The 21,501-nt window shown below is 43.8% G+C and overlaps 1 long non-coding RNA gene across 1 annotated transcript; it reads right to left on the bottom strand.

Annotated features, from left to right (window-relative positions):
- Positions 1-17,796: 17,796 nt before the first annotated feature.
- On the bottom strand, positions 17,797-18,061 carry LOC143697116 (uncharacterized). The gene is made up of 2 exons (XR_013186184.1): positions 17,968-18,061; positions 17,797-17,929 (listed from the first exon to the last, which is right to left on the bottom strand). It is a non-coding gene; the product is annotated as an uncharacterized LOC143697116 (long non-coding RNA).
- Positions 18,062-21,501: the final 3,440 nt, after the last annotated feature.

Here is a 21,501-nt window from a genome sequence, read left to right as displayed (position 1 = left end):
GCGATGATCACGTTCCCAGCGAGAACATGAGTCACCCACGAGCGCTGTTCAAGCATGATCAAAGCCCAAACACACTATACAGCGCTCGTGCCCATCAGAGTCCGTTACCAGTCCGCTGCAACCAGAAATCTTTAAAAAGACGTGCCGCGTGCGAGCTCTTTTATGAGAGGAGAAAAAAAAAAACTCCGCGATGTTGAAGCACAAAGGGAGACACACACACACTGGCAGATCACTGCACAGATCAGCAGGCACTGTGAGCTCGCTGCAGATTCGCCGTCACACCAACACCGGAGAGAGAAGCTCGTTTCGTAGAGCGAAGTCAGAGATGACTGTGGAGTGAAGAAATACTCTTGGCTCCGAAGCGAAAACATATCTGCATGTTGCCGTCGTCCTCCTTTTATACCCACGAGGTAAGGCGGAGATACGCAATGCAAATTCCGCAGACCCATGGCATTCCTTTGCCATTGGCTCGTTTTGTAATACTCGAAATCGATAGGTGTTCTAAGCGAAACCCCATTCGTCGTCATCCGACGTAACTCGGAGTGACAACGAAAGGGAAAGCCTGATTTGTTTTGGATGCCGGATGGGGATATGTTGAATTGGCTCTTTGAAAATGAAATCTATAGTTTGGCTAGATATGTGGAAAAGGCGTGGAAACTTAGGCCAAGGAATTTATATCCTGACCTAAATTGACGGTGTCTTGTCTTGTTTAGTTTGTTTATATTGTGAAAATGATGGTAATGTATCTTTTATGATGGTCATCTTCCTATGTGATTTGTATGATGGTCATCTTTTTGTATTATGTTTGTTTTATGTCATTAGTGTATTTTAAGCCTATTTGGGCTGGGCATGTAAGTGCAAGACACTTTAATAAATAAAATAATAATAATAAAAAATAATAAAATAATTTACATCGCATGTTTTATTGAAAATATTATTTTGCCCAGCACAATTATGAGAAAACTGACGGTCTCCATTAGACTCAGCTTCCATGTCTTTAACTAATTTTCTTCCCTTATTCTGAATGTCTTGAAGATCTGATTTTTGCCATGTACTCACATTATGTATCTTGTGCTTGACTATTGAAACTACACTGCAGGCTACACCTGTAAGCTCTTCATTCACTTCTGCAGACTGCAATCTTACCTCATTACCTGCAACAATGCCAGACACATCTGGACACTCGCAAACAGGGGAATTAGAGATATCAGTCTTACTATTGTTGATCAACGGCTGGCATCGCATACGAAATCTCTTCAGCTAAGGCATCTAAGGAAAAGTATAAGATCACATTAAAATTACAAAAAATATATAATAATGTACTTTAACACATACATCAACATTCCAAATAATACATCATGTATTTATTATCTTTATACATTTCAATTATAAACCAGGGTTGCTTCACACTTTAAGTCAAATTTAAGTCTTTTTAAGACCTGAAGGAATAAAAAATTAATACTGTACATTAGGGGTGTGTAATATTGACTGAAAAATTATATCAAGATATTTGCAAAGTTTTGTCGATAACAATGTGTTTTTGTGGTGGAACCATGGTTTGTTTATGTCTGTTGTGATAGCTGACTAATGAAGACATGAATATTATTCATATTCTATGCGGTGGTCAGTTCACAGTAGTGACAGAAATGATCATTTTTATTAAAGGGCAATATTTGTAACCTTAAAGATATTTCTAGGGACATTTTTACGAGGAGCTTCTTGCTGACTCTTGATTTTATAATAAGCCATCACACATTTATGTCCAAACACCATGCAAAAGTGAATTTTGCATAATAGGCCCCCTTTAACACACCAGCTCGAAATTCAGTATTGGATCATATAGTCCAATATAGATCAAATTAATTATAATTATTATTATCAGAGACTTATTTTACATCTTGTGAAAATTGGCATAATAGGTCCCCTTTAAGAAAGAAAATGTCTGTGTTTTCAGTGCATATATCCTGCTCATGCAGGCCTGTAATATTGATGCTGCTGAATGTAGGCCTAGTAACTGCACTACTAATAATTTCACCTGTTTACTGATCAGGGGGATTCCAGAATTATTATTATTATTTTACTAAAATTAGTTACAATAATATTTTTTCCTTTTATCGTGTATGTTAAGAGCATCTCTAAATTATGCACTATTCATCACCTGCAATGCCATCGTGTATTCACTAGATGACAATATAGCCCTATATATACACATATCAATGTTGTGTATTCCCTGGTTGCTGGGTTTTTATTCAAACATAATTACTTTTTGTCAAAGTCGAGTTCATGTGGATTTAGAATCTGTTTTTCATTACAGTAAAATCTGGACACAGAGAAAGCATTTTGTTATTCATACTAGCTAGGCTACTTATAATAGCTTGATCAGTCACATGAAAGTAATCAGAATCCATATTGACAGTGCGACTAAGACAATATTTCAGAATATATAATTGAGTGTCAAATATCATTAACAGAGACATGATGTGAAAAACACTGCATTAGAATGGTTTTATTACATAAAGAATGTATTAAATGCTTTGACTGTAACGTTTAACATCAGCTTAGTGGTGTAACAGATTATATAGGCTAATATATAAAATTTCAATCCAATAACGTTAACACCAACTTGAAATTCAATATGAATGTCAGTCAGCCTTAATCAGCCTAATGGTGCACAGCTTATCATGTTTGCTTAATTATTAAAGGATAATTCCGGTATTTAACACTTTGAGTCTATTTTGTAGTTTGTTTTGAATGAACTAGAGTGGTGGACTTAGAAATTTTGACAATGGGTCCTGTCTCGACTTTTTGACTATTTTAGGATCGCCTCTGACCGCTTCAGAGTGGATGTCTATGGGCATGCTCAAACAAGTCCTTAAAACAACCCTTAACGTTCATTTACAAAACTGTGCAACTCACCGAGTGGTTAGTGGTGTTCGTTGATGTTCCAAAACAAGTAGCGTAGCGAAATACAGTTTCTGTCGTGTTTTATTTGCCATTTTTTAAAATCACATTGATGTCTGCTGAAGGACTCAGTGCTCGTTGATATTACTGCGCTACCGGAAACGGAAAGGGGTCTGTTTACATTTGGTTGTCGTCTTTTCGCTCGGTTCTCCGTCTCTCAGAAGGCTAGCGTGAGCAGAGCAACTGTGCTCCCGGAGTAGCGAAATAAACAAACAAAAAATCCTTACATCTAAAATGGATTATGAAAGGTGGATTCTGGAGGACCCGCTCGATTTTGAGTTTGACGGTCGAGGATACCGTTTCGAACCTGAATATACAGAAGAGGAGCTACGTGTAAGGGAGATGGAGGCTCAGGCTAGGGAGGCGCCTGAAGCTCCGGCAGAAGCTGTCCCGAGGATCACGGGAACTTGGTGGTGTGCCTGTGGCAGATGCCGGCAGATGCCGACGGAGGTAGAAAGTCGATGCTGCACGGAGTGGGACCTTCTCGTCACAGCTGGTATGGCCAGCCTGAATGTCTCGGTCGACGAGGCTGATGTGTCGTCGGTCTGCATCACATACAACGAAGTGCGCCAGCTAATGTATAAACCCGTGCTGGAAACTTTCTTCTGGGTCCCAAAGATAAACTGGAAGAAACGTCCCACACCAGAAGGACCGAATGGACAATTGTCAGAAAGGTAAGCTACTTTATGTATTGCATTTCCTAGTCAGAGCAAATTTGTATAATTCGCATATAGCTTGACTAACGTTACAATGTTTTCAAAAACTGTGCCACGTCTTATGCTCTATTATCTAACCCTCAGGCAATACCGACTTGTGGCTTATCGTGTAATTCTGGAGTGGACACTCAAAGGCCAACCACTTGGACGAGGAAATAGAATTGCATTACCCAGTTGCGTGGTGTGGGCTGTTAGGGATGCATTCCCATCCCCCACTGGACAGTATGCGGGGTTCAAACCAAGCGAGATAGAGGACTTATTCTGACTTATTCCCACTTACCTTTGCATTCAGCTTCTGTTAAAATGTTTAAATAAAAAGCTATTTTTCAAACTTCTTTTCGCATTTATTTATAAAGTACACACCACAGTCTGTTACGCATAAACATTTTCACATAGATTGTGTACAAAATGTGTAAAAGTAGACATAGGCCTTCTGTATTTGCAAAATATTTACAAACAAATATTTACAATAGTTGAAAATTGTTTTAAAATAAAAAAAATAAAAAAAAATTACAATATGGATTTTATGGCCTCCTTACATACAGATTTGGAAAGACTGCTATCTCACATGTAAGGACTGAAAAAAGACTGGAATGTACAGAGACTCCAGTAAGTCTCCCAAGATTTCAGTAACATTATGTAACTGAGTCTAAGACTGCGAAAGGCCCATAATGTAAGGAGGCCCTTAGTTTCTCAAGCATCAGTGTGGCGAGTGAATCTGGATTTATGTTTCTTGATGAGATCTTCTTTGGGGGGTCTCTCCTTAGTGGCAATGTTTGGAGGACGCTGGACATGTGGTATATTTTCAGGTGCGCTTTCCTCCCTTCTCTCCAACACGCGTTCCACAAGGTGTTGCGTGAAGTATTGACTTGTAGGCTCATAGATCTTCTTGGCTAGCCATTCCTTGCTTTGTTTTGGGAACGTCATACTGTATCTTTTAAGTCCTAGACAGAGAACATTACTTAGTCAAGTTGTTACACAAACACAATTAGGGACTTACTTATGAAATCTCAATACCTTCAGAAGTTTCTGCCTGCTCTCGGCCAACATTGTAATTGTTGTCCATGATGGCTAGCTGTGTTCGAGCTACCATGGTGTGGTATCCAAAATGCAGTCGTTTTGGCAGATACTTTAGCATAACATTGTGGTACACCTCCAAAGCACCTGTAAATGAAAGTGTTTCATTAGACATTGAGAGTGACTACATAGGTTGAAAAGTTGCATACTTGTTTTAAAAAGCTACATACCTGTATGTTTGAAGTTTGTCAACTGCTGTAGGTCGTTCAGAAGTCTTTTATCTTCTACAATAGTCCGTAAAGCCTTGAACACTTGAGACTCTGGGTGTAGCCATCGCTTTGTCCTTTGCTCATCTGGGTGTAAAGCAGGGTGAGGGCATGTCCACTTTCTACCATCTTGTTCCCATGTGTGCTCCCCACAGATGTGGTGAAGGACTGAGGTCCACCGTCGCTTCAGTTCCTACAGAATATATGACATTTAAAAACTACTTGTAACAAGACTATTTGGTCATCTGCTGACTGGATTTCAGAGCCACTTGGTTATCTTTATACAATCTTTATACGTCCGGGTTATTACCTCAGCACTCTCACCACATGATGAGCATGAGAACCAAAAGTGATTGAGGATCGACCGAATCCACCCCTGCAGGTCCCGGTTGTCCTTTTTGTTGGCGAGTGCTACTAGTTTTTTCTTTATGCCTGTGTATTATAGTAATGAGAAACAGAAAATTAGCAAATTCAAATGTGGGTGTGCCAATTGTGAAGGTTTCCTTCACAATACAACATGTGGTGTCTTGATATCAGGTTATGATTTGATGATAGTAATTGAGTCCCTCACAATTTAAACTGTTTTGATACAACTATTTACCTTTTGCTACATGCCAAGGATCAAACTCGTGGTGAATCATCTGGAATTCCTCCCTCATTATTTTCCGAACTGATGGGGCCCGGTCTGTAGTGATGAGATCTATGTCTAGTCCTTCGTTAAAAATTAGATGGTTGAGGCCTCTCCTACAGCCTTGGGACTCCATGGCAACTGAACTGCTAGCTTCCGTTACCTGAAGAAATATAATACAAATTAATGAATGAGCAATAGATTTTAATTTAGAGCTCATATACCACCCAGTCCTCTTTGATCCTAAAAGGATAAGAGAAAACAAATATAATACTCACTGAATTATGCGTTATCTATACTTTGTCACCCCGAGAATAGTTTCATAAATCTGAGAAGAAGAATTTTGGTTTTACCTGTAGTAGTTCAAAGTGGATGATCTCATTAGTGGATAGAAGCTGAAACGAATAAGTGGAATACTTGCAGCTGTAGCCTGTAATAGTGTGACAACATGCAAGTCCTCCTTAGTATCCAGAAGAGACCACTTCTAACACAGTCTTAACATCCATACTTCCATGTATTAAAAAAAAAAAAAACTCACCTGGTGAGTCAGACCTGGCATCTCCACACAGCTCTATGGACTCGCCTTCAGCCTTGTGTCTCAAAAGGCGTTTGATGAGATTCTCATGATGAGTCTTGTATGCAAAGTGTACTACTGGAATAAGGTACTGTGATTGGATGGAGTAGTACTGCGATTTCTGCAAGAGTTGCAAGTTTAGTATTCTGGCCCATTCGTGTACTTCAGTGAAAGTTGTTCCAGAGAAAAGTGTAGCAGCAGAAACAAGCAGGTTATTCTGTGCCATTCCTCTTGCATCAGGACATGATGACCACATGCCATGGTGATTCTTCAAACATGTCCATTCAATCTTTATATGGCTGCCTGCAGTTGAAACTTTTTTATCAGTGATGGGTACGGCACATGTATGACATGTTATAAACAGTTTCATGAGGCTAGACTCGTTCACAATCCATTTTCTTTCATCCCACTTCCCTTGCCTTTCTGAGGAACTTGAACTGGAGGTTGCGCTTGAACTTGACTGTTGACTGAGGCTGAAGCTCATGTCTTTTGGGTCATCCTCAATGACTGAGGACATGCTGGTGTCCATCTGAAGCATCTCAGTTTCACAATCATCTGGCTGTTGAAAAGTGAAACAAAGGAACTTCTATAAAATTGTAGTGATAATAAACATTGCATCACAAGTAGTAAGACAAAAACAATTTACAAACTTACAGATAGTGACAGCCTCTCCCTGATCACAGGGAAAGCAAGGTAATTGCCAGATAAGGACTTCCTTGGGGATTTTGTGGATTGTTGAGGCCATTGCTGTGGGCTGCTGAGAACAAAGGACATGCCAGAGGTAGAAGGCCGTTTCTTCACAGGAGTTGAAGAAAGGAGAGATTTGAAAATAAGGGGTTCTACACCACCAACAGCCTGTAACAAGATGCAGAACACAACATCTCATCAATATTACTGACACAATCACTGTTGTAATGATGGCTCAGACTGTGCCATTTCAACGCTGGTTTAAATGGTTTCTCTAGAAATATTGTTGATTTGCTACATCTACACTTCTAGTACTATACAATGAAATCAATTCACCAAGTTTTTTTCGTCAAAAATCAGCAAATAACAAATAAAATTAGGGTCAATATGCACTTTTTGTTTACATAAACATTAAAATAATACCATTAAAAATGATAGCCAGATTCAAAAAATGTATTTACAACATGTTACTAATATGTACAAGTTCAAATAAAGTTGACAAAAAAAAAAAATTATAAAAAGATAAACCTCACATATTTCAGACTTTAAATAATTTTTTATAAAAATAATGAGTCAAATAAGATAAATTACAGACATTTATAATGCACTTTAGCTTATCTTTTATTATTAATAGTAAAATTTGGTCCGATTTTCCCGTGGCGTCTGTCGTTGCTATGCAACCATGCATTGCGCTCTCTACAATGACAAATAAGTTTTAGTAGTAACATCAGCTGGATTTCCACAACCGAAAAACGCTTAACGTGACTCTGCTACAAGATTTATTTACGGAGAAGAGTAACGTTACGTTAAAACACCCGTATTTTTTTTTTTTAATCTCGCTACGCCTGGTAAAAAAACGAGCGCGTCGCTTCAATTATGAACGCGCTTACCGCGCGGGAAGTTCCGGGAACCCTGTCAGATGTTCAAGCTAAACTAGTCATACAAATAACACAACATTGTATGTTGTTTACCTTACTCCAAGGTCTTCTTCGTCTAGCGTTGGTCCACTAAGCGTCGGTACAGCTGTCCTTTTCAGATAGAGTTTATTCTGAGACTTTTCTTTTCGAGAACCTGTAGATTGAACATAGTCCTCGTCCCGAAAGTGAAAGGCACAAACACGATGGTCAGCTTCTCGAAGAACATCTAAAGGAGTGTTTATGTCAAACCCGAGGAATGAAAGCCACAACTTTAGTCGTTCAGGGTTGTGGAAAGGAAGCCGATGACAACTCCTTTTTGGAGGGATTTTACCGCAGTTTCTGACCGCACAAATTCTTGCCATATTCGGCTGTGACTTTTTTTACGGTGCCTAGACACCGTCCAGCGTCCTTGTTGTCGCCATCAAGTGGTCGGGAGTGTGCTTACGCTTCAGATTCAAATATCGAGCAGAAGTTTATACGCGGTTGTGAGGTATCTGAAAAATAGTTCCACTATAGCAAATAACACGGATTAAAAGCATACATTGCGCCGATATATTTGTTTTTAATTATCAACGAACACCACTAACCATTCGGTGAGTTGCACAGTTTTGAAAACGAACGTTAAGGGTTGTTTTAAGGACATGTTTGAGCATGCCCATAGACATCCACTCTGAAGCGGTCAGAGGCGATCCTAAAATAGTCAAAAAGTCGAGACAGGACCCATCGTCAACATTTCTAAGTCCACCACTCTAGTTCATCCAAAACAAACTACAAAATAGACTCAAAGTGTTAAATACCGGAATTATCCTTTAAGCAATCATGATATTTTTTTGTAATTTATTTATTAATTCATTCGTTCATTTATTTTTTTATTTTTTTATTTATTTTTTATTTAACATGTAGGCCTAAGTGTGCATTAAAAGTACCATTTCTGCAACGAGAACGTTTCTGAGTCGAATGAAGATAAAGATGTGTTCTGGGGCCTCATTTATAAAACTTTGCATAGGTTTTGCGTCAGAAGTGGCGTACGGATGAAACATAGGACGTGCGTACGCACAGAAATATTCGGATTTATAAAACCGTGCGCACGCACATCCTACGCATTTTTTCCTTAATAAATCCCAATCAATTCTAAATGTAGCGCAGCTTTTGCGGCTTCATGTCACGCCCATAGTTGCCCATAAATAGTCCGTGAAACGCCCACAAGTTAATATTCATAGATTGTGAAATTATGGCAAACATAGAGAGGAAATCAAAAAAACTTAACTTCACTCAATGTGAAGTAGAAGTTATCGTTGGCGAGGTGGAAAAGAGGAGAAAAATGTTGTTTGGAGGGCACAGTGTGGGCATTACTAATGCCAAAAAGGCACTTGAGTGGCAAAAGGTTGCAGACGCTGTAAATGCTGTAGCCTCACAACCTCGGACTGTGGCCGAAATAAAAAAGAAATGGTCAGACATCAAAGTCGAGGCAAAAAAGCGTCTAGCGCTCCATCGCCAGAGTGTGTCTGCCACGGGTGGGGGAAAGGGGACACCGGAGCTGACCCCTCTTGATGAGAGACTGTCGGCAATTATTGGGGAATCCCTATTAAGTGGAGTGGTGACTGAGGCGGAGGGGGACACTGACGCGCCAGATGCACCGGATGACACAGGTAAGTGAAATAAGTCAAATGAATGCAGTCAAGTCACATGTATGTAGACTACACGATTACAATTTATTCATATAGAACAATCTTTATTTCAGTCTCTGGGTGTTCTAGCTGGGCCAGTGCCAGTGGTTCAGAGGCTGCAGCTGAGCAGCCGTCTGTGCCCAGCGTCTCCACGGCACGCGGCTCTCAACCCTCCAGCAGCGGGCGTGTCCTCACCGATGCAGTCCTTGAAATGCAGAGGGAAGTCATTAACTCAGTCAGAGAGGTGGCAAAGGAGTTGGGTGAAATCAAGACTGTCCTAATTGAAATAAACAGCACAATGAGGGAATTTTTGAATAAATAATATATTTTTTCCACACCTTTTGTTGTTCTTTACAAGCGACGCATCACTTCCAAACGCTGGCGCACAGCAGCAGCATTTGGCTCAAATGCCTGGGGATGGGGGTCAGGGTCGGGGCCAACACAGCAATCGGCGTCAGGGGGTAGAGGAACGTTTTTAAGCTGTGCCACATTGTGTAGCACAGCACATGCCAGCACGATTTTGGACACCTTTTCAGGAGTGTACAATAACCTCCCTCCAGTGCAGTCGAGGCAGCGCCATCTGCCCTTAAACAGGCCGATGGTGCGCTCCACTATAGCGCGACCTCGGCTGTGGCACATGTTGTAGTGCCTTTCCTCTGCATTATGTGGATTGAGGAAAGGTGTAAGCAGCCACTGTTTGAGGGGATATCCACTGTCCCCTGCAAGGATAGTGAAAGGGTTAAGACTTTGAAGTACAGTAAAATGTCTAGTAATCAAACGTAGCCTACCTAGAAGCCAGCCATCACGCACAGCACCAGCCTCGAGTCTGCGCCCAACACTGCTGTGTCTTAAAATGAATGAGTCATGGGTTGACCCAGGCCACCGAGCTACTACGTTAGTGAGCAACATGTCTGCATCACAAATAATTTGGACATTGATCGAATGGAAATGCTTTCGATTAATGAAAGCATTTTCATTCACATTCGGTGCCCTTATTGCAACATGAGTGCAGTCAATAGCACCGATAACGTTTGGGAAACCGTACATAGCTGCAAATTGAGCTTTCTTGTTTGCCTGTTCACCCGCCGTGTATGGAAACTTTATGCACTCATGGGACAAAGCTATTATGCCTTTTAAAACGTCTGGCATTATCCGGCTAAGGGTCGGCTGAGATATGCCTGACCTGTCAGCCAATTCCCTCTGAAAAGTGCCAGTCGCCAGGAATCCTAGTGTTGTTAGGACTTGAAGTGGGACTGGCACGGCATGGTTCCTCCGAGTCCTCCTCTGTAATGCAGGGGCCAAAAGACCGCAGAGGTCCAACAGGACAGCTCGAGGAAGTCGGAACCGGCTCATGAGCCACTCGTCCTCATTTGCCAGCAAATCTTCTTGCTGTCTGAAGATGCGTTCACTCCGAATCCTTCCATTTGCCACATCTTCTAAGAGCGCAAGATCAGCCATTGTGCATCATTACGCATTGTGATGGGGCATTTTATTTCCATCCATTTAATTGCATCTGACAAGCTACAGATGTTGGTTATAATCTACTTGGAAATGGGAATTAGTTCAGCGCAAATGTAATTTCTTGCAGCTTTCTGAATGGTTGAGACATAGGCTACGTCATACGTTATTTTATCAAAAATAAAACAAACTAAAGGCATATGCATGAATACCATGATTCCGTAGCTGATGAAGACATTTTTAGTATGAAAACAACTTTCCCCAGAGGACAAATAATACAACTATTTATCTATCTGTCTATAAATCTATCTAGGCTATATATCTCCCTAATTATATATCTATCTGACTGACTATCTAATTGCATCTATATCTGCTCCGCCAGACGGACACATTGGCGAGAATATCAGTTTTGTATATTATTTCGTTCTGTTTACCATCTTATTTATGAGGATGAATTGTATAACATGCCAATATTATTGCAGAACATATTTGACTTTTCTTTTTGGAAATATTAATTTGCATTTCTGTTTCAGATCGATCAAACGGGTGTTCGTGTAGGCTGTTGATTGTAAGACTTGCTTTGTGAAGTCTTCGTGTTATTTATGAGAGGCAGTATTGCCATTTATTTTACACAACGGTCTACAGTTTCACACACTTTCACGTGTTTCTTCCATCTGCCGACGGTGTCGCCATTTCTCATTTCGTCCGTTTTTGTGCGTACGCCTGGGTCAGAGCTTGCGTGAAGGACCGCACATTTTCCCGTCAAGTTTGCTTTTTATAAATACCAATTACTGCGTAGAGAGCGGCGTACGCCTTCTTTTGTGCGTGCGCAACGTTTATAAATGAGGCCCCTGGTGACTGCCGTGTTTTTTAACCAATCAGATAAGAGTAAATCGAGAGTCAGCGAGCTGCTCATCTGATTCATGATCTGATTGACTACATGAAGAAGGTGGACTCGCCCTTCACCCCATCACGCAAACCCATCATTTCACCAACAAAAGGAAGTTTATCAGAAAATTAATCAGAAAGAAAAACAATCGCAAAGATCGGAAAACAACTATTATAAAACCGGCTGTTTGCTGCCATTTTTGTTGTTATCTTAAAAATGTAAAAACACAAGCATCGATGTTTTATCACAGGTTTACAATAAAAAGTGATACATTGATCAAAATGAATTAATTTGTGTCAAGATTGCACATTAGTCACACAGAATAAAGTTGTTTAACGGTATTTTACAAAAGAAAGTCTTTTAAAGGTATTTTACTTATTCCGTCGCGTTTGTTTCTGTTTATTTGTAGTTACGGCAAACACAACAAACTTTAACACAGAATTCTCTATTTTGACGTTGTTGAAAATAACTGTGAAAGTGGCTTGTTGATTGGAGTCATTTTGTTTTATATTGTATGTGGTTGCACTGAATTATTTTGTTAATTTTAACATTTTGCTTTTTTTTCAGGAGCTTTTTTTCATGTTTTTAATTATAACAAATCAGTTATATGCTTTAGATTCAAGGGAAGTCTCAATTTGTGAGTAAACAGAAATTACCTTTTAAAAAGAAATTCATTTAAAAAGAATACATTTAAATTTTTTAAATTACCCGTTAAGACTTTTATATTATCACAAAAGTTTTTTCAAATACATGATGTTCATTTGAATTTTCTTTTTACCAAACATCGAGAAGAAAAGTAACTTTACACAAATATATGAAGTAGCGCAACCTTTTTCAACCTGGAAAGAAGAGGAAATTAGCATATGAAAATATTTTTTTAATGATTATGTGACAGTGAAGGCTGGAGTAACAATGTTGAAAATTCAGGTTTGGCATTACAGGAATACATTTTAAAATATAGAAATGTTGAGGAAAAATGTACTTCTAATAATATTTCATAATGTTATTTCTGTACTGAGGTTTGGGGTAAAATGAAAAACGTCTCAGGTTACGACTGTAACCTATGTTCCCTGAGAACAGGGAACGAGACAATACGTCAACGACGCTATGGGGAACGCCTCAGGCGTGACAGGTGTCTGAAATCACTATCAAATCACGTCAATCATATTGACCGGCGACAGCCCGTGAATCATTAGCGTGAATGATTAACGTGCGACCTGGAAGTATAAAAGGGCGCCTTGCAAACATGACAAATCACCTTATCGTCTGAAGGGACTGTACGGTAGGCAAGCACCGCGGCATGGCAGGGAGACGTATTGTCTCGTTCCCTGTTCTCAGGGAACATAGGTTACAGTCGTAACCTGAGACGTTCCCTTTCGAAGGGAACTCAACAATACGTCAACGACGCTATGGGGAACGATATACCAACGCCGCCATGCTAAGGGGAGTGCATGCCAAGTGGCAGTGACAACTGTCAGAACCAGCAACTTCAAATGAAACGCTAGAACCACTCACCCTCAGGTCACACTGGGCTGTCAGTGACAGCATTCCCTACGGTCATAGCCCAAGCTACAGCCTCACAGAAAAACCTTCATAAACATGGTTAAATGAAAGGTCTACCTGGGCCGGCTCCGGGCCTGGAACCTCAGCTTCCAATTAGAAGGGGTCCCTTCTAGGGAATGTGGCTAGGGAACCCAAGGGAACCCCAGCCAGTCACTATTCAGGGGAACGTACTCACACCGAAATGCCACCAGGACGGCCTGACCTGGCGCCAGTACATAGACACTTAGTCAGGCCAAATCCTGTCTGTCTGAAGACAGAGCCTCTGGACAAATGCCTTAAGTAAGGCATCCAACCCGAGGGACTGCGAAGCTGGCAGTGAACCACTCGGCCCGGATCTCAGAGACGGGATATCCCGGAGAGTATGACTCAGCATAGTGCTTTTCGACCCTTGCTAGCGAGGGGAGTTTCTCTACTCGATCCACGGATCAACCCAGTGTCTGTGTTTCAAAACACTGAGGAGGCCTGTGAAGGCCTAAGGGCTGATCTAACTGGGAGGCCTCACGAGAGGCCTACGACCGTCTGACCAGACTCAGGAAGCCGCATGCTCATAGAGACCCTCGTGAGGGGAGCACAAGGCCTGCCTGGTAGGCAAACCAGGCTGTAGGCAGAAAAGGTTCCGGGAGGGAACCTTTAGCAGAGAATGAACACTTTAGCGAGCCAGGGCGCAAGCTCGCCTTCAGCAGCTGCCTATTAGGGCTAGCTGAAACTGATAGCAAGAGACCACTAGCTTCATAAACCCAGCACCACTAGGGAGCGTTACAGGGAGGCCCGGAGAGGCCTACTACCTGATCCTTTAGGGAGGCACGTGAGGCCTACTACCTGATAACCACAGTACGTGGGAACTCACCTTCAGGGAGGCCCGGTGAGGCCTGCTACCCTACGACCACAGTATGTGGGGAGCTCACCTTCAGGGAGGCCTGGAGAGGCCTACTACCTGGTAACCACAAACTGTGGGAACTCACCTTCAGGGAGGCCTGGTGAGGCCTACTACCTGACCGTTCTCAATCAAGGAGGCCTGGAGGAGCCTACTACCTGATAACCCCAGTATGTGAGATGCTCACCTTCAGAGAGGCCAAGAGAGGCCTACTACCTGATAACCACAGTACGTGGGAACTCCTCCTTCAGGGAGGCCCGGTGAGGCCTGCTACCTTACAACCACAGTATGTGGGGAGCTCACCTTCAGGGAGGCCTGGTGAGGCCTACTACCTGGTCACCACTATCTGTGGGAACTCACCTTCAGGGAGGCCTGGTGAGGCCTACTACCTGACCGTTCTCATTCAAGGAGGCCTGGAGGAGCCTACTACCTGATAATCACAGCATGTGGGAACTCACCTTCAGGGAGGCCTGGTGAGGCCTACTACCTGACAGCCAAAATATTTGGGAGCCCACATCCAGGGAGGCCCAGAGCGGCCTACTACCTGACAGCCACAAAATTTGGGAGCTCACATTCAGGGAGGCCCAGAGAGGCCTACTACCTGATAGCCAACGTAAGTGGGAATTCGCCTTCAGGGCGGCCGGGTGAGGCCTACTACCTGATAACCATCTTAAGTGGGAATTCACCTTCAGGGAGGCCTGAGTGGCCTACTACCTGCTAACCACTGGTAGCTTTGAGCCCTGAGTCCGGGTGAAAGTATAAGGTGGCCTGCTAAGGCCAGCCAGCTGGGGACTCGCCTATCAGGGAGGCCTGGTCGGGCCTACTAGCTAATAGCAAGTCATATTCTGCCATAAAGTACACTGTTGGAAACCATACTACACAGCATAATTCACTAATGGGCTTCCAGTAGCGCTATAAGGTATGTTCCACAATGTTGGGACTCACCTCCGAGGAGGCCTGTTTAAGGCCTACTACCCATCAGTGAGTCAACTGCCCGAACCACCAAGGCCAACCACGTAAAGTGAGCTGGCCTACAGTGCCCTCTGGGGGGCTGTCCAATCAAGGAGGCCTGCTGAGGCCTACTACCTAATGGCGCAGCCTTCGTTGGCAGAAAAACTGTTTACACAGCGCCTACAGCATCCTGGTGCCTAATCACATTGCCCATGGCAGTGTACTCCGCAAGAAAGCTAGCACCCTTAAAACAAGGGGAGTACAACATACGCCACTCTGCCTCAACGGAGGCCCCAGTTAGCCAGGGGCCTACCATCTATGCATGGGCGTCAGCTCAGGGCAATGCTCTGGCTTCAGGGGAGCGTACTTCGACCAAAGAAGAAGTGAAGCTTACTTCATACTCGACCCGAGCCATAGTGGTGCGAGGTGGGATAAAACAGAACTGGGAGTGAAGTGCTCAGACCTACCCTGTATCACAGGGGAATACTCACACCTCACCCTGAGGTTACCAGGGTGCGGGCCTGCCAGCGGCTCTAGGGGTGACAGAAATGTATCTGTGCCCAACCTAGGGGAGTGGGGCTTGAATGAAAGCCAACCACCTACAACCTAGCGCTCGAGCAGTAGCTCAGCGAGGTGAGTGAAGCCTAAACTGGCGGCCTAAATCTGTAGGCCAGTCCTGCATGGCAGGGTCGGGCAGGAAACCCAGTCTTCTTCGTGAAGCGAAAGACGGCCTAACCCTGCTCAATAAAGACATATATACCACGGAGGCCTGTTTGAGGCCTACCATGTCCTTACAAACCATCCTCAGCACCACGCTGCATTACTCTAGTCACCCCAGAATGCAGAGAAGGGGGCGGGCCTTGGCCTAACGACTCCCACGGGAGGAGGCTGTTTATACAGGGATGCTAGAAACCAACATTCACACAGTGAAGGGTCAGAGGAAGAAATGCTAAAATTTTTAGGAGAGCGCCTCTATTATCCCTGGCACAGCCTAGGCCAGCTACAGAGGCGGCCCTGGTAAGGGCCAGCCTGCAAGCATAGATCTATCTGAGGGCTCGGAGGAGCCACAGCCTTACTAAAGAATATAGTCTGTATTATTCCATACAAAGGGCTACAGAATCGCTCAGCCTAATGAAAACCCAAACAGAGCTCAAGGGGCGACATACTCAGGAAGAAGTCAAACGGACCTGTGGGCCGGACATAAGATCTATCTGAAGCTCTAGCGTCAGTCAACACTCTAAGTAAAACAATTTAAAGAGAGAGACCAACCACTCTACCCTGAGGTGGCTAGCAGCCCGAAGGCTAACACAGTTACCGTTCTGGCCACCTAACGGGGAACTTCAGGGCCCTGATAATCCAATAAAGTTCTCTTACCTTATTACCTTGACATGACCCCATGACTCTATACAGGGAACGAGGTCTGTAGAGAGATACATTTCGGAATTTTAATTCACAAAAATTTACTCTTGAAAAGACCAGACAGCTCACCTGCGGCGTGCGGAGTGAAGACTCGCCAGATAGTTCTTTATGAACCTGGGGTCCACCACTTTACATGCCTGAAAGAGGCGTTTCTACTAACCAAGCCTAGGCGGGCCATTGGAACATCGTTCTTATCATAGGCCCAGCGCCAGGCCTGATGTAATGAACGTCTGGGGAGTCAGAAGAGAGGGCTGGATTCTCTTTTTAATGAAGCCCTCCGGGGAGATTATCCATCAGCGACGCTGTATGCGCTTGTGCTGGATAACCTCCCTCAGATCCCTCTTCTAGCGGGAGTCACGCCTTTCCTGCGCCCTGTTCCTCCACAGAGGGGGCGCACGAGAGGCGACACTGGCTCTCTGGCCCTGTCTACGGTCCTCAGATCGTGAAGGGCCAGGCCCTCCCGCCTGCCTGGGCGTGGAACCGGATCTCAGCGGTATGTAGGTTTTTTCCTAAAAGCAGCTGAGCGCGCCTTCGCCTCCCTGAACTTCCCAAGCCCCGCCTCCACGGCGGGGCCAAAGAGTTCAGAGGGCGAAACCGACGAATCGAGGAGAAAGGCCTTCTCTTTCTCCTCAACGTCGGCCAGGTTTAACCAAAGCTGTCTCTCCGTGGCCACCATCGCCCGACTGATCGTGGCAGCAGTTTGTTTGGTGGCCCGGAGCGCAAGAGCCGTGGTTCGGCGCGGCTCAGTAACTGCCTTAGGGGACAACCCTGCCCCCTGGTCGAGATCCTGCAGCAGGTCGGCCCGGTATGCCTGCAGCACCGCCATGGTGTGCAGGGAAGCACCAGCCTGAACTGCTGCCGTGTATGCTCTGCCATTCAAACGCGCTGTTGTCTTTAGCAGTTTGGATGGCAGAGTTGGAGCTCTCAGTGTCGACGCCTGCCCAGACACGAGATAGTTTGCAAACGACTCGTCAAATGGGCTGCATCGACACATACCCATGCTCTGCGATCCCATCAACATCACCGAAATTAACCCGCTGATGTCAGTGAATACGGGCAGAGCATGGGCTCTTCCATGCCCTCTCGATCTCCGTGTGAAGATCAGGAAGGAATGGAAGGCTCACCTGAGCTGGTGGTGTATGGCCGGGGAGAAACCGATCGCCGAGCCTACCGCGAGCGGTCTCTCCTCTAGCGCGTTGCCATGGCAGCTACAGCCTGTTGGCGGCGCGCTCCACAACATCCACCAGACCTGCATACACGGGGCAGGGTGGCTGAGAGGGTTCAGGATCTACCTGATTATAAACCTCCTCAGCCATCTCCTGCTCGTCCTGAAGAGCAGCAACTGCAGGAAACCGTCGGTGAAAAATCCTCGTCATCGACCTGCAGTTCGCCCTCGTCAGCCGTCGAATCATCTGAGAGGTTTACAGCACTCTCAAGATGATCGACGAGCTCTATCTGGAAGCCCATGATGCAAGTCGCCTCTCTGCCTCGGCACGAGCGGGACCATGAGAACCAGACGTTGAACCCCCTTCACTCGAGAAGAGGGCCAGACGAGAGCGAGCGTTTTAAGAGAAAAACGCTCACAGTTCACACAGAGGATTCCCTCGAGAATCTCCCGTGCGCGCTCTTCTCCCAGGCAAGAAAAGCACACTCGTGTGCTGTACATTTAATTTTCTTACCGTTTCATTGAATAGCGTTTTCAAACAGACAGTCCCTGAAGACGATGAGATGATTTGTCATGTTTGCAAGGCGCCCTTTTATACTTCCAGGTCGCACGTTAATCATTCACGCTAATGATTCACGGGCTGTCGCCGGTCAATATGATTGACGTGATTTGATAGTGATTTCAGACACCTGTCACGCCTGAGGCGTTCCCCATAGCGTCGTTGACGTATTGTTGAGTTCCCTTCGAAAGGGAACTTGACAAGAGCTGTTAATTTCAGTAGTTAATATTGTTTGTAATTTTACAGACTTTTGAGTACAATTGAAAATAAAAGATTATTTTGAAATAATTTATTTTCTGAAAATAAGGATTTTCTAAAGAGTAGAAATTATAAAGAAGTAGCCTAATACATAAAACATTTTAAAACACAAGAGAAATGACACTCCAAAACAGGGATGTTGTTTCCTTTTTTACCTGAAAATGATGCTCCTTAACTGTTGACCGACACATTTCTTAGGTAATTTTTAATATAGCTTACTGGGGAGGAGACCTATCAGAAAACGTTTTGAGTTTCAATGTTCAGAAATAATTTAATACTATCATTGTTGTACATTTTAAAGTTCTACAATATGTAACCATAATATTACAGCATTATAATATCATCTATGTGCTTAAGAGCTGGCATTAAACGTGCAATAGGCCTATTGGACATTAATAACCTTGCCAGAACATTGTAATTAACTTTAGTAAGTTTAAGTAAAACTTTATTATAAACAGAGGAATAAATAAATATACAGATAACAGGAAAAATTAGCAAAATGTAGGTCTACAAGTATAGAGACAAAAATAAGGAATAAACGAAAATAAATAGCCTATAAATTCTCAAAACCAAAACTGGAAAAATATTTTGTAAGATATAAAAATAAATGATGAACAAACGAGTAAATACAACACTTGAAATATAAATGGGCTATCACATGATGTTGTTTTTTTCCTGACCGACAAAGTCTCTTGTTAAACGATTAGGCAAGATAGTTAAATTAGATATCAGTTAAATTAATAGTGTGTGTGGCAACATTTTCAAAGCGTTTAGATTTACATGCAAATATCAAAAGATAAACAACATAATATTAGGATTCCTGCAACTATTATGCATCAACGGAGAATAACAGAATAAAACTTAAAGAAACAAACAGGCAGTGACGTGAAATGTTTCACTCAAATGAGCAGATCAACAAAAATGAATGAAGAAAACGTCTCAGGTTACGTATGTAACCCTGGTTCCCTGAGAGGGAACGACACGCTGCGTTGAGACGCGGTGGGAACGCTCTGCGTGATTGCGTCGTGAAGCACGTGTATAATCAGTCCAGACCCGTCGCCAAACCTCAGTCTTGAGGGGGGCATATGAAATGTATGGGGGGGCACAATTATTATTAGCCTACAGTATGTATATTTATAATAATCAACTCTAGTCGCACAGCACGTAATCATCACGTTAAACATATAACCAACAGCAATATGACCAGGTAGCCTATAGCCTACAGAAGCAATGTTATGAATATCCATAAAACACTTGACTACAACATATTAGATTTAACACCAGAAACATCTCTCAAACATTGCATTTTAAAGCATCAACAGAGGGATATGCATTGCCATGACACACACATACAGACACACACATGCACGCAAATACACTCTTCTCACGCAGATACTTTGAGTGGAGGCAGCGCAGTCCTCTCTCCAGACCCAGTACAGCGGGAGGAAGCGTTTCTCCGAGCAGAACCTCCTCATCAAAGTATTATTCCACTCGGAAGGAACTGAAGCGAGTAAGCCGGCGAAAACTAGTTTTGAAACAGCTTTCAAAATGCGCGGTAGCTCTTGAGCGGCTTAGTTGTACGTCACGTACGCAGCCTAACGTTATTTTGTAGGCCCGTGATAGGCTGTTGCAGGGTAGATTCCCATCAATCAAACTAAATCACACCATTGTTTCTTTATATTTTTAATATTTTAATGATAAAGAATACAACATTAATGCAACACAAAATTAGCAACTATGATAGTATTAAAATTAAATGATCTGTTCCTCAAGTGGGGGGGGCACTAGCATTTTTTGGGGCGGGCCCGGCCCCCTATGGCCCGCCCATAGCGACGGGTCTGAATCAGTCCAATGGAAGAGTGAGACGTCATAGGCGGGTTACGTCATAGACCAGGAAGCTATATAGCACACCTGAAAACAGACCGCGACAGCTTCTGATAAGCCTGAAGCAAGTCAATCAGGGCATGCAGGAAGTATGGCAGGAGAACGCAGCATCTCGTTCCCTCTCAGGGAACCAGGGTTACATACGGTCTCGGTCGAGAGACCTGAATCTATGAGCTGGGCCCCCTCAGAGGCCGAGCCACAGTATCCATAACTCCAGAGCTCCCAGGAGCAAAGATATCAGGAAATGCGTACAGGTGTAGCGTCAACCACACCTAATACATCACATCCAGTCCAAGCGGAGCTGGATGCGTGAGAGAGAACCACAAAGGGCAATGCATTGTACAAACGATGTGAAAGGCCGAATTGAGTTTGACCGAAGTTCTCCCTAAGAAGCTCCACCACCTCGGGGTGAAGTCTCCATTCCCCGGGCCTCAGCCCCTGCCTCAACAGGATATCTGCTCTGATATATGAGACCATCAGTGTGTTGTCCGGACCCTTCGCCAAACGACCACTCATGATTGCCCCCGACTTGTGAGGGAAGCATCCGTCGATGGCATTATGTGTCGACAAGAAGCCCCCAACACTGGGTCTGGGCGAGGAACCAAGGTTCTTCCACATGACCGAGGCACGTAGGCATAGCCGCGTGACCTTGATCATGCGAAAACGGATTTGCCCTCGGAGAAAATCCCTTGGTCCTGAGCCACCACTGCAGGGGTCTCATGTACAGAAGGCCAAAAGTAACTACGTTGGACACAACTGCCATGAGCCCCAACCAAAGACCTTTCACCGAGCAGCCACTCATGACCGCCCCCCCATCCTGTGAGGGAAGCATCCGTCGATAGAGTGACGCGTCGACAAGAAGCCCCCAGCACTGGGCCCTGGGCGAGGAACCAAGGTTTCTTCCACATGACCAAGGCACGTAGGCACTGCCGTGCAAAACGAATTTCCCCTCGGAGAAAACCCCTTGGTCCTGAGCCACCACTGCAGGGGGTCTCATGTACAGAAGGCCAAAAGTAACTACCATGAGCCCCAACAGTCTCTGAGACTG

This window comes from Siphateles boraxobius, unplaced genomic scaffold, assembly GCF_051911475.1.
Source record: "Siphateles boraxobius isolate OS27281-9 unplaced genomic scaffold, OSU_SipBor_1 31, whole genome shotgun sequence".
Taxonomy (NCBI): domain Eukaryota; kingdom Metazoa; phylum Chordata; class Actinopteri; order Cypriniformes; family Leuciscidae; genus Siphateles; species Siphateles boraxobius.
Note: the sequence above shows the minus strand (reverse complement) of the source record. Positions and strands in the feature narration are given on the sequence as shown.